Below are 10,698 nucleotides of genomic sequence, written 5' to 3'. Positions count from 1 at the left end.
AAGCCAACCCCAAACAAATATAAAGATATTAAGATAAAGAATGAATTGTTAAACTTTAAAGAATAAAAGAGAACAAATATGAATAAATAGCAATAATTAGAAACATACATACAAACATACAATGTATTTTCTTTGAACAGAGTATTTGGCCGGTTCACAAATTTAAACAGTGTTTAGTCATTTCAATTAAATTTACAATTTCTATATTTCCTTTTTGCCATATTTATTCCTCATCTATTTTTGTAAAAAACCAATATTATCCTTCATCCTCATCTCTAATCTTAATCAAATTCAATTTTTCCCTTCTATTCTATATTATACCCCTTCCCATTGTCATCTATTTTTATATCCATCCTCACATTGGTTAATTATGTAATATTAGTTGTTTAATATAAATTCAACATTTTAATATAAATCAGTTATATAACTACCCTTTTTGTATATTAATCAATATGAACATGAATATTCCAATTATTTCCATGCAATCCAATTTCTTACAAATCCATAATTATATTTACCAATAATAATAAACCAAATAATTTCCTAACCACAACTTAACCATTTCTGCTTTCAGAAATATACAATTAATAGTATCTCAATTATTACAATTCCCTAGTTAAATAGAGCTTTTTTTCTTTTGTGTTTTAAAATCTTGAACTCTCCTCTTTTTCCCTAAATTTCCCATTGTTTGCACCTACCTTTTTTGGTAAGGAAAAAGAAAAGAATTCTGCCTGCCTAATTTTCCAACATTGCAGCAACAGCAAAGCAGTTTCAGTTTCGTGTTTCAGCAGAGCTAAGGGAAAAAAATCTGCTCCAGGACTCTTTGCAAGGAAGCAGCAGAGCCCTGAGCAAAACAGCTGAGACAAATCAGCTGAGAGTCAGGAGGCTGATAGAATCAAGGGGCTAATTAGCCTATGCTGAAGCTCCATGGGCCAATAAAATTACAAAAAAACATTGAACCATTTGTTAAATTGCTGGCTCGCCCGCCCCTCGCCCACCACTATTTATTGGCAATAAATAGTGGTGCGGAGGGGCGGGGCAAGCCAGCAATTTAACAAACAGTTCAGCTGCACCACTGGCTATAGGGCGGCCCTTTGAAGCCCCGCGGCAAGAATTTAAGCAGTTTTTTTTCCCTCTAGCCATCAGCTGGGACTCCGGAGGCAGCAATAGATTGGGAGTGGGCAGGGTAAGCGAACGGCCAGCGATCCAACAGAGCAGAGAGTGAGGGTGAGTGAAGGCGTGGAAGCTGCTTTCTCCATCCTGCTCTCTTGCGTCCGGAGCCGGTGGGGAACCACGTGGCAGCCCACGTGGATCCCAGGCAGCGGAACTCAGGATAGGGAAGGGATGGGCAATTGTGGCTCTTTTACAACCTGTGGCCTTCAACTCCCAGAATTCCTGAGACAGCCAAGCTGTCTCAGGAATTCTGGAAGTTGAAGTCCACAGGTTGTAAAAGAGCCACAATTGCCTATCCCTGGCTAGAGTAGGCTGGCACCATGTGGAGGGAGGTGGGACGGGGCGAGGGGCGGGTGAGCCAGCAATTTAACAAATGGTTCGTGTTACGATATTTTCAGGATCAGACTCAATAAATGAATTAAGAATTAGATATTCAAATAAAGCACTGTTTATTTACAGAAGGCATTCTATATTCACTGAATAATCACAGATAGAAGCGCAGAAGGAATACATACAGCTCTTTATATATACATGGGGTGGAGCTAGATATGGGAGTGGTTAAATATGAATATATTAAGCAGTGAAGAATAAGTTAACCCCTGATATCCTGGTCATGTACTATTTACATAATGAAGAATAAGGCATTTACTTGTGACAAATCCCCCTCTAAATGCCGATTCGATATATTACAACAATTACATTCAGATTCAGAACAATATAAAACTTGTAACTTAGAAGTCAAGTATTTATGCTGCTTAGAAGGCAAAGGCTTTGTCAATATGTCAGCTATTTGCTCTGATGTTTCACAATGAACTGCTTTAATAAATCCATCCTAAGATAACTGCCTCACATGTTTGAATTTTATATCTATATGTCTGGACCTTTGTCCAATAGCATCAGATCTAGATATTTCAATAGCAGCCTTGTTATCTTCATGCATGATAAATGGTAATGAAGGTTTCTTCCAAGTGTTTGATAATAAGTCATTGAACCATATGAGGTTATTTGAGGCTTTAGACAGACAAACATATTCTGCCTCAGTCGTTGAGGTGGCTACTAAATCTTGTTTGTCAGTATACCAGTAGACTGGACAATCGTTAAGGAAAAATATATAGCCAGATGTGCTTTTTCTACATGTGGTATCGCCAGCCCAATCCGCATCGGCATAACATGTGAGGATGGGCTCTTTGACATTATTGGGTTCCAATAATAAACAGAAGTCTAAACTATTCTTTAAATATCTTAATATTCTTTTGACAGCTTCCCAATGATATAATAATGGTTTGCTGACGTGCCTAGACAACAAGTTGAGAGGCAAAGCAATATCAGGTCTAGTCCAATTGGAGATATATAGAAGGGAACCGATGACTGATCTGTAAAGTGTATTATCTTTAAATTCAGGGGATGACTCATCTGTGTTCCTCAAGAAATCAGTTTGCATGGGAGTGTCACAGGGCTTAGCATTATTTAAGTTACATTTGTTCAGAAGTTCTATAATCTTATCTTTTTGAGAAAGTTTGAATCCCCTTTTAGTTTTACTGATTTGAACTCCAAGATACTTATTTACCTTACCTAATGATTTCAACGAGAAATGTTCATTTAGTTTTGTTACAAATGTCTCTCTCCTCTCTTTATGTTTACCTATATACAAAATATCATCCACATAAATTAACACAAATTCTAGAGAATTTTTTGACAAAAAAACAGTTATCAGCAGTAGTAGCATTGAAATTCATAGTTTTGAGTACTTTGACTAAACATTCGTACCATCGTTTGCCAGATTGTTTCAACCCGTATAAACTTTTGTTTAGCAACCACGTTTCATTTTTGTTTGTGTATTGACTATGAGGTGCTCTTACATATATTTCTTTATCTAATTTTGCATGTAGATATGCAGTCTGTATGTCGTATTGGAATACATCAAGATTAAGTGCTGATGCTATAACCAGAGCCGTTTTAACACTCTCAGTTCTTACTGTGGGAGAGTATGTGTCTGTGTAATCCTCAGGATATTTTTGTGCATAACCTTGTGCAACTAGTCTAGCTTTGTATAAGATGTTGCCTCCCTCTAAGTTTTTGATTTTATATATCCACCTGGTACCAATAACAGTTTTATCTTTAGGTGCAGGTGTAGGTGTGAATACATTTAATTCTCATAAACTATCCATCTCTTTAGTCATGGCTGATTCCCACTTTTTCTTTTCTTCGGGGGGAAGTTTTAACACTTCCTCGTATGTGTTTGGTGTTGATGTTTCTCCATCCATATACATTACATAATCTTTGTATTTGTTTGGCACTTGATTTCTGTTACTTCTGATTGTTCTTTCTGGTTTACTATCATTGTCATGTAAATACCTTGCTTCCTTTTTTGTTAATGAATCTGTCTTTATCTTGTGTTGACTGTTTGTCCATGTTTTGTTTTTGTTTTTATGTGAGTTGTGATTGTATTCTTCTCTAGTCTTTTTTTCTTGATGTTTAGTGTCTGTATTAGTGTTTGGGAATATTTCATTAAGATGTATTTTAGACCAGTTGGCCTGTTCATGGAATACAGCTGTTCTGGAAACTATAAATTTGTTATTATTATCGATAAATCTGTACCCTTTTGTGCCTGTTTCGTATCCCATGAACCTGAGTCTTCTGGATACGTTCTCACCTTTACGTCTCAATTGCTTAGGTATGTGTACGTCTGCAGTGACTCCAAATATGTGCATGTGTGCTATTTTGGGTTTCCTACTATACATTACTTCATATGGTGTCTTGTTAACAATGCTGGACCAAGTTCTATTTTGTGTATAATTGGAATATTGTAAAGCTTCTGACCAGAATTGTTTACCTAAGCCAGCATCTTCTAATGTGCATCTAATCATGGTTTGTAATGTTGAGTTCTTTCTCTCTACCACTCCATTTTGGAATGCAGAAAAAGGGCTAGATGTGTAGTGTAACATCCCTTTGTCTTTTAGCCATTGGGAGAATTCTTTTGACATGAATTCACATCCCCTATCTGTCATAATTTGTTTTATTCTAATATTATGTTGTGTTTCTACACGTTTGTAAAACTCCTTAAATTTCTGAAAAGTTTCATCTTTGTGCTTTAGTGTATAGACAAACCCATAACGAATATAGTCATCCACAATGGTTAGAAAATAACGTTTTCTATATGTGATTGATGGTGTTAATGGACCAACTAGATCCATGTGTACCAAGTCAAAAATTTTGTTGGTTGATCTTGTTGACTTTCTGGGTTTGGGACTAGTTTTGAGTTTTGTAGATTTACATACTGAGCATTCCAAATAGTTTTTACAATTTTTTATTTTAACACCCTCAGCATGTTCAGTCATCTTTTGTACTACAGGAAAACTGGCATGTCCTAATTTCCTATGTAAGACTTGAGCACATTCATCATGAATTGGCTTACCAATTTTAGGTTTTTTGTCATTGGGTGTGTCTTTGTGATTATGAATAATCTCATGTTCCTCATTGTCACTATTACTATTGTCTTCATTATCTATGTCATTGTTATCTTCCATGTTGGAATCAATGTTGTGTAACCATCTCTCTTTTGTCATTAAATAAGGTAGACCTCCTTTAATAACCACAGTACCTAGACTTATTCTGTTTTTCTCTAATGTTGCTTTTCCTTTTGAAAACACAATATTTATGTCAAAATCTCTGCTTAGTTTTATTGCACTAAGTATGTTATGAGGTATTTCAGGTATTAACAATACCCCCTCTATTTTTCCTAGGCCAGGTAAGGATATATTCCCTCTACCTATGACTTGGACCTTTTCTTGATTAGCTACTTTAATTACAAATTTATCTTCTACAAATGAAGATAATATATTTTTATTATTTGTAGTGTGATTAGTTGCTCCAGAATCGATAAGCCAATCGTTGTCCTCTGTCTGTTATATGTTAGTGTTGTCATGTTTGTTTAACCCATTCAGTGAACCAGACCTTCTATCCTTTGAATTATCCCTGCCCCCTCTATGTTCTCTATAGTTGGGTGGACTTCTATATCTATGTCTATCAATTGATGACTGTCTGTTGTGGTATCTATCTCTATGGTCTGAATTTTGTCTATCTCTGAGGAGTTTAGGACAATCTCTCCTATTATGTTCCTTGGATCCACAGTTGTGGCATCTAATTGGTTCATGATATCTTTCTTGAAATGCTACCCTCTTATATTGTTTATGTTCCATGTGATTGTTACAACGACTCCTCCTTGAATTATCTTCAGCTATTAGCTTATTAGATAGATTTTCTATGGATAAATATCCTAAATTGATTGTGTCTAAATGAGATATATAATTATCCCACGATGGGTCTAGTGAGTTAATGATAACACTCTTCATTGTTTGATCTGAAATTATTTTCCCCCTTAAATGCAGTTCTGCTCTAATTTTGTTTAAAGATATTAAATGTTCACTTATAGTAACCCCTGGCTTTATCCTAGCTGAGAAGAAATCTTTAGACATTCTTGTTGTAGTGGCTACACTTTCACTGTGAAACAATTTAAACATGCATTGAATAATTTCTGAGACAGTCATATTTTTCTTAATACTGTGGTACATGGCAGGAGATATACTAGAAATTAATAAGAAAAATGCTCTATGGTGTAGGCAGTCCAATTTTAGAGTCCAAGGTCTTTTTCGGGGGTTAGTAATAAAAAATAATAAGTTTTCTTTTAGAAAGACAACCTGGAGCTGCTGACACCATTCTTGCAAATTAATACCATCTATTCTCAGTTTTGGGAAGTCATTGGGCAAATTCCCAATATTGTTGGATCCATTACTTACAACTGGGGTTAGTCCGTGATCTTGTAAATGTTGAAAGTTGCAAAATGGCGTGGGTATGCTTGCAACGAGTCTGAATGGTTCTCTCCGTTCCTCATGTCCTCCGAAGCTGTCTGCATAGTCTTGCACATGCGCATTGTTCATTTCGCTCCTGAAGCCGTTGTGAGATGTTCTCGCTGCTACAGCTCCTCCGCATTGCTCTTCCTCCGAGGAATCGGTCTCCGGCTCGATCTTGGGAGTCCTGGTGGTAGCAGGTGCTCGCTTTCTTTCGTTGAGGACGCTGGTCCCTGGGATCGTCTGTGGTGTGGGGTGGTATCTGCAGGGCTCTCTGGGTTCAGGCGTCGGTGCTCTCGTCGTTTGGATAGGAGCGGGTAGATTCTGAGGTGTTTGCTTGCTTGCTTGTCTTTTCGTTGATTCTTTAGTGATTTTCAATTTTGGTCCAAAAGCTGCAAAGAGCTTTTTCATTGTTGACTTTGCCCGCATATCTATTGAAGCTTCTTCGATTTCTGTGTCTGATTCTTCTGAGGTGTAAATTTTCTCCCTTTCATTTCTTGCATCGAGTAAGGCTTTTCGCGCCAGATATTTTGAATCCTGCTTTCTGATTGGCTCTGCTTTGCTCATCTTAGGGGTCTGTTGAAACCAAGATGGCTGCCATTCGAAATTTTGCGCAGGACTGTTAGTTTTCTTTTTCGCTGTATTTTTATCTGCAGGCAGATCGCTCACCGTTTTTGAGTCTTTAGATTTATCCGTAACGATGTGCTTCTCTCTCGCTGCTCCGTTGTTTTTTAATATGTCTTGGAGGTTCGCGATGAGATTTTCATCGTTATTTTGGCTTTTTAAGAGTTTTAGTATCTCTGACCTGAATTCGTTGTTTTCTATTTCGTTTTCTTCTTGGTCATCAGTTTCATCCATTATTTCTTCGTTGTCAGTAGTGCAGTCTTCAGATTCTCTTGATATTGCATTCATGGACTCATCGATTATTTCTTGATCTGCTTCCATTTCTTTGCTGTATGCCCTGGTGTTGGGCCTTTCTCTTTTGTTTCTGAAGTTTTCTCTCTCAGACATATTTAAAGTTTTATTGAGTCAATTCAACATCCTCTGCTACCAGAATGTTATGATATTTTCAGGATCAGACTCAATAAATGAATTAAGAATTAGATATTCAAATAAAGCACTGTTTATTTACAGAAGGCATTCTATATTCACTGAATAATCACAGATAGAAGCGCAGAAGGAATACATATAGCTCTTTATATATACATGGGGTGGAGCTAGATATGGGAGTGGTTAAATATGAATATATTAAGCAGTGAAGAATAAGTTAACCCCTGATATCCTGGTCATGTACTATTTACATAATGAAGAATAAGGCATTTACTTGTGACAGTTCGGTGTGCTGCGGGGCCAATAAATTACAAAAAAACACTGAACCGTTTGTTAAATTGCTGGCTCGCTCGCCCCATTTATTGGAATAAATAGTAGTGAGGAAGGGCTGGGCAAGGGGCGGGGCGAGCCAGCAATTTAACAAAGGGTTTGGCCAAACCCCCTAGAACCCCCAGAATCCCATCACTGAATACATGTACATACAAGTCATGAGCATATACATTACAGTAGTATGAAATTCGATCTTACATAATCATAGATATCTTATCCAAAAGATATTGGTGTTGATCCCTAGGTAATGGCTTCATGAGCAAGTCTGCTATTTGTTCCTTTGTCTTGCAAAAAACTGTCCTAGCAAAATCTAACCTGATCAATTGTCTGACATGTTTGTATTTGATGTCAATGTGATGTGACCTCTTTCCCACTGCATCAGCCTGCAAGATATTAATAGCAGCCATATTATCCTCATGAACCTCAATAGGATACACTGGTTCTTCCCACATGTTTATTAGGAGATTGTCAAACCACACCAGATCATTAGATGCTTTTGATAAACACATATATTCTGCTTTGGCAGTAGAGGTTGTAATTAACTTCTGTTTACCTGAGTACCAATGGATAGGACTCCCATTCAGGAATATAACATAACCTGAGGTACTTTTCCCGGACTTAATGTCCCCTGCCCAATCAGCATCTGCATAATAGCATAAACTTGGTTTATCTGGTATATCTGGCTCCAATAGAAGTGAATGTTTAACAGTGTTCTTTAAATACCTTAAAACTCTTTTGATTCCACTCCAGTGGTATTGAGTGGGATTCTGAGAATACCTGGACAGAATGTTTATGGTCAGATATCTGGCCTAGTCCAGCTTGCAATATACAGCAGTGATCCTATCACTGACTTATAAAGGGTCTTCTGCTTGAAAGGTTCACGTTCAGCATACATATTCTTAAGGAAATCTGTCTGCATGGGTGTGTCACAAGATTTGGCCTCTGTCATGTTGCACCTTTCTACCAATTCTATAATCTTGTCCTGTTGGGAGAGTTCATACCGCTTTTCTGTTTTTACGAATTGGAGTCCTAGAAATTTATCAATCCGACCCAGAGGCTTTAGGGCAAAATTCTTGCTTAACTCCTTGGAGAACAACTTATATCTGTCTTCAGACTTGCAGACATACAAAATATCATCCACGTAAACAAGGACTGTCTCTTTAATACCCTGGTGATTTTTAATGAACACATTCGTCGGCTGACGAGGTTGTAAAACCCATCTGTTTTAAACTACTGGTAAGGCATTCATACCACCTTCTACCAGATTGTTTCAGACCATAGAGGCTTTTGTTTAAAAGCCAAATATTGTTTCCCTGGTGATCTACACCTTGAGGAGCCTTAACATATATTTTCTTATATAGCTTAGAGTGTAAGTATGCTGTTTGTACATAAAATTGATACACACTCTCCCCTTGTATGGCAGTTATAGTGAGTGTGTCTTCACACTTTCTGGCCGCACTGTAGGTGAGAAGGTGTCAACATAGTCATCAGGGAATTTTTGTGATAAACCCTGTGCAACCAACCTCGCCTTATAAATAAACTTCCCATTTTCGATGGGCTTTTTCTTAAAGACCCAACTTGTGCCAATTACTTCTTTGTTCGTTGGTAACTCCGTTGGAGTGAATACCTCTAGTTTTTTCAAACTCTGCAATTCGGCATCCATCGCAGCACGCCAATTCAGATAACAGTAAAACATCTTCATATCTTTGGGGTGTGACCGAAACCTGATCAACAGAAGTAGCAAAATCTTTATACCTTTTTGGCTTCTTCCCCCTAGTGGATCAAAATGGCCTTTTAACTGGTTCTTCATCCACTTCAATACTATCTTACAGGTTGTCCTTCTCATCATCACCATTCTTTACCTTTAAAGTGGGATGCCCTTCTTTCCATGCTATCTCTGTCTTCCACTTTAAAATTCCCTTCAAGGGTTTGTGGGATGTACTTTCCTCCTCCTCTCCAAAACCAGAAATGTCGCTATCAGTAGATAGGACTTCAGACACTTTTTCTGCGTTTTTATTTCTACTACGAGGGGGATCTTGAGCCAGGATCTCATTTGTATGGATCCTACTCCAATTAGTGCCTTCATAAAAGATGGCTGACCTAGATATTACAATTCTACCATTTGAGTCCACAAACCTAAAGGCCTTAGAACCAGTCTCATAACCCATAAACCTCAGTTTGGTTGAGACTTTATCCCCCTTCTTTCTAAGCTTTTTTGGGATGTGGATATCAGCCATTACTCCAAATATGTGAAGATGCACCAATTTCAGTTTATGGCCATACACTATCTCATATGGGGTCTTTTGTACCACACTGGACTGGTTGAGCATATAATTTGCATACGAAACAGCTTCCGCCCAATATGAAAAACTTAAATCAGCATCCTCAAGTGCGCATCTTACCATTGTCTGCAGCATCCCACTCCGTTGTTCAGCAATCCATTCTGAAATGGCAAACGTATTATGCCTTTCCTTTTTAACCAATAAGAGAACTGCACTGAATTAAATTCAGTTCCTTCTCTCGGTCAAAATCTTTTGGATATTAACCTTATGCTGGTTCTCCACTAGGCAACAAAATTCCTTAAGCTTAGACAATACCTGATCCTTGGATTTGATAGGGTAAACAAATCCAAACCTACTATGGTCATCCACAATTGTCAGAAAGTAACGATTCCCACTAAAAGAAGCTTTCAGGGGACCCACCAGATCCATATATACCAACTGAAATATGTGTTCAGAATATCTCAGGGATTTCTTGGGTGCAGGACTTGTTTTTGACTTAGTGATCCTGCAAATAGAACAGTCCAGAAAAATGTTACAATCTTTAACTCTAGTTCCATTTGAACATTGAGATATCTTTTGTACTACTGGGAAGCTTACATGACCCAATCTACACATTCATCATGTAATGGCTTGCCAGTGGAGATTGCATTGGCGTTCTCAGGCTCACTCCTTTCCTGTTTTAAGTTAAAACTTACAGACTTCTTACTGTTTAAAACATTTTTACAATTACCTTTAAAATTCCCCTTCTCTTGTGTACCTTCAACATCATCATCTGAATCAAATTGAGATCCAACATCATCACTATCAAAAGTGGTATCCTGATTAGTAACATCAGATTCCTCAGCTTTTGAAAGGGGAGAATAATAGGGCAAACCGCTGATTTTCAACACTTCCCCAACCACATGCTTGTTATTGGTAACCACAGCAGTTCCCTCTGTGAACAATACCTCTATCATAGAGTTTTCACTTATCTTCACAGTGCTGAGCAAATTATGATCAATGTCAGGTACATATAA

The sequence above is a fragment of the Pantherophis guttatus genome, chromosome 4, assembly GCF_059756535.1.
Source record: "Pantherophis guttatus breed Tessera chromosome 4, ASM5975653v1, whole genome shotgun sequence".
In the NCBI taxonomy this organism is placed as follows: Eukaryota; Metazoa; Chordata; class Lepidosauria; order Squamata; family Colubridae; genus Pantherophis; species Pantherophis guttatus.
The sequence above is the reverse complement of the archived record's forward strand: the minus strand, read 5'-3'. Positions refer to the sequence as shown.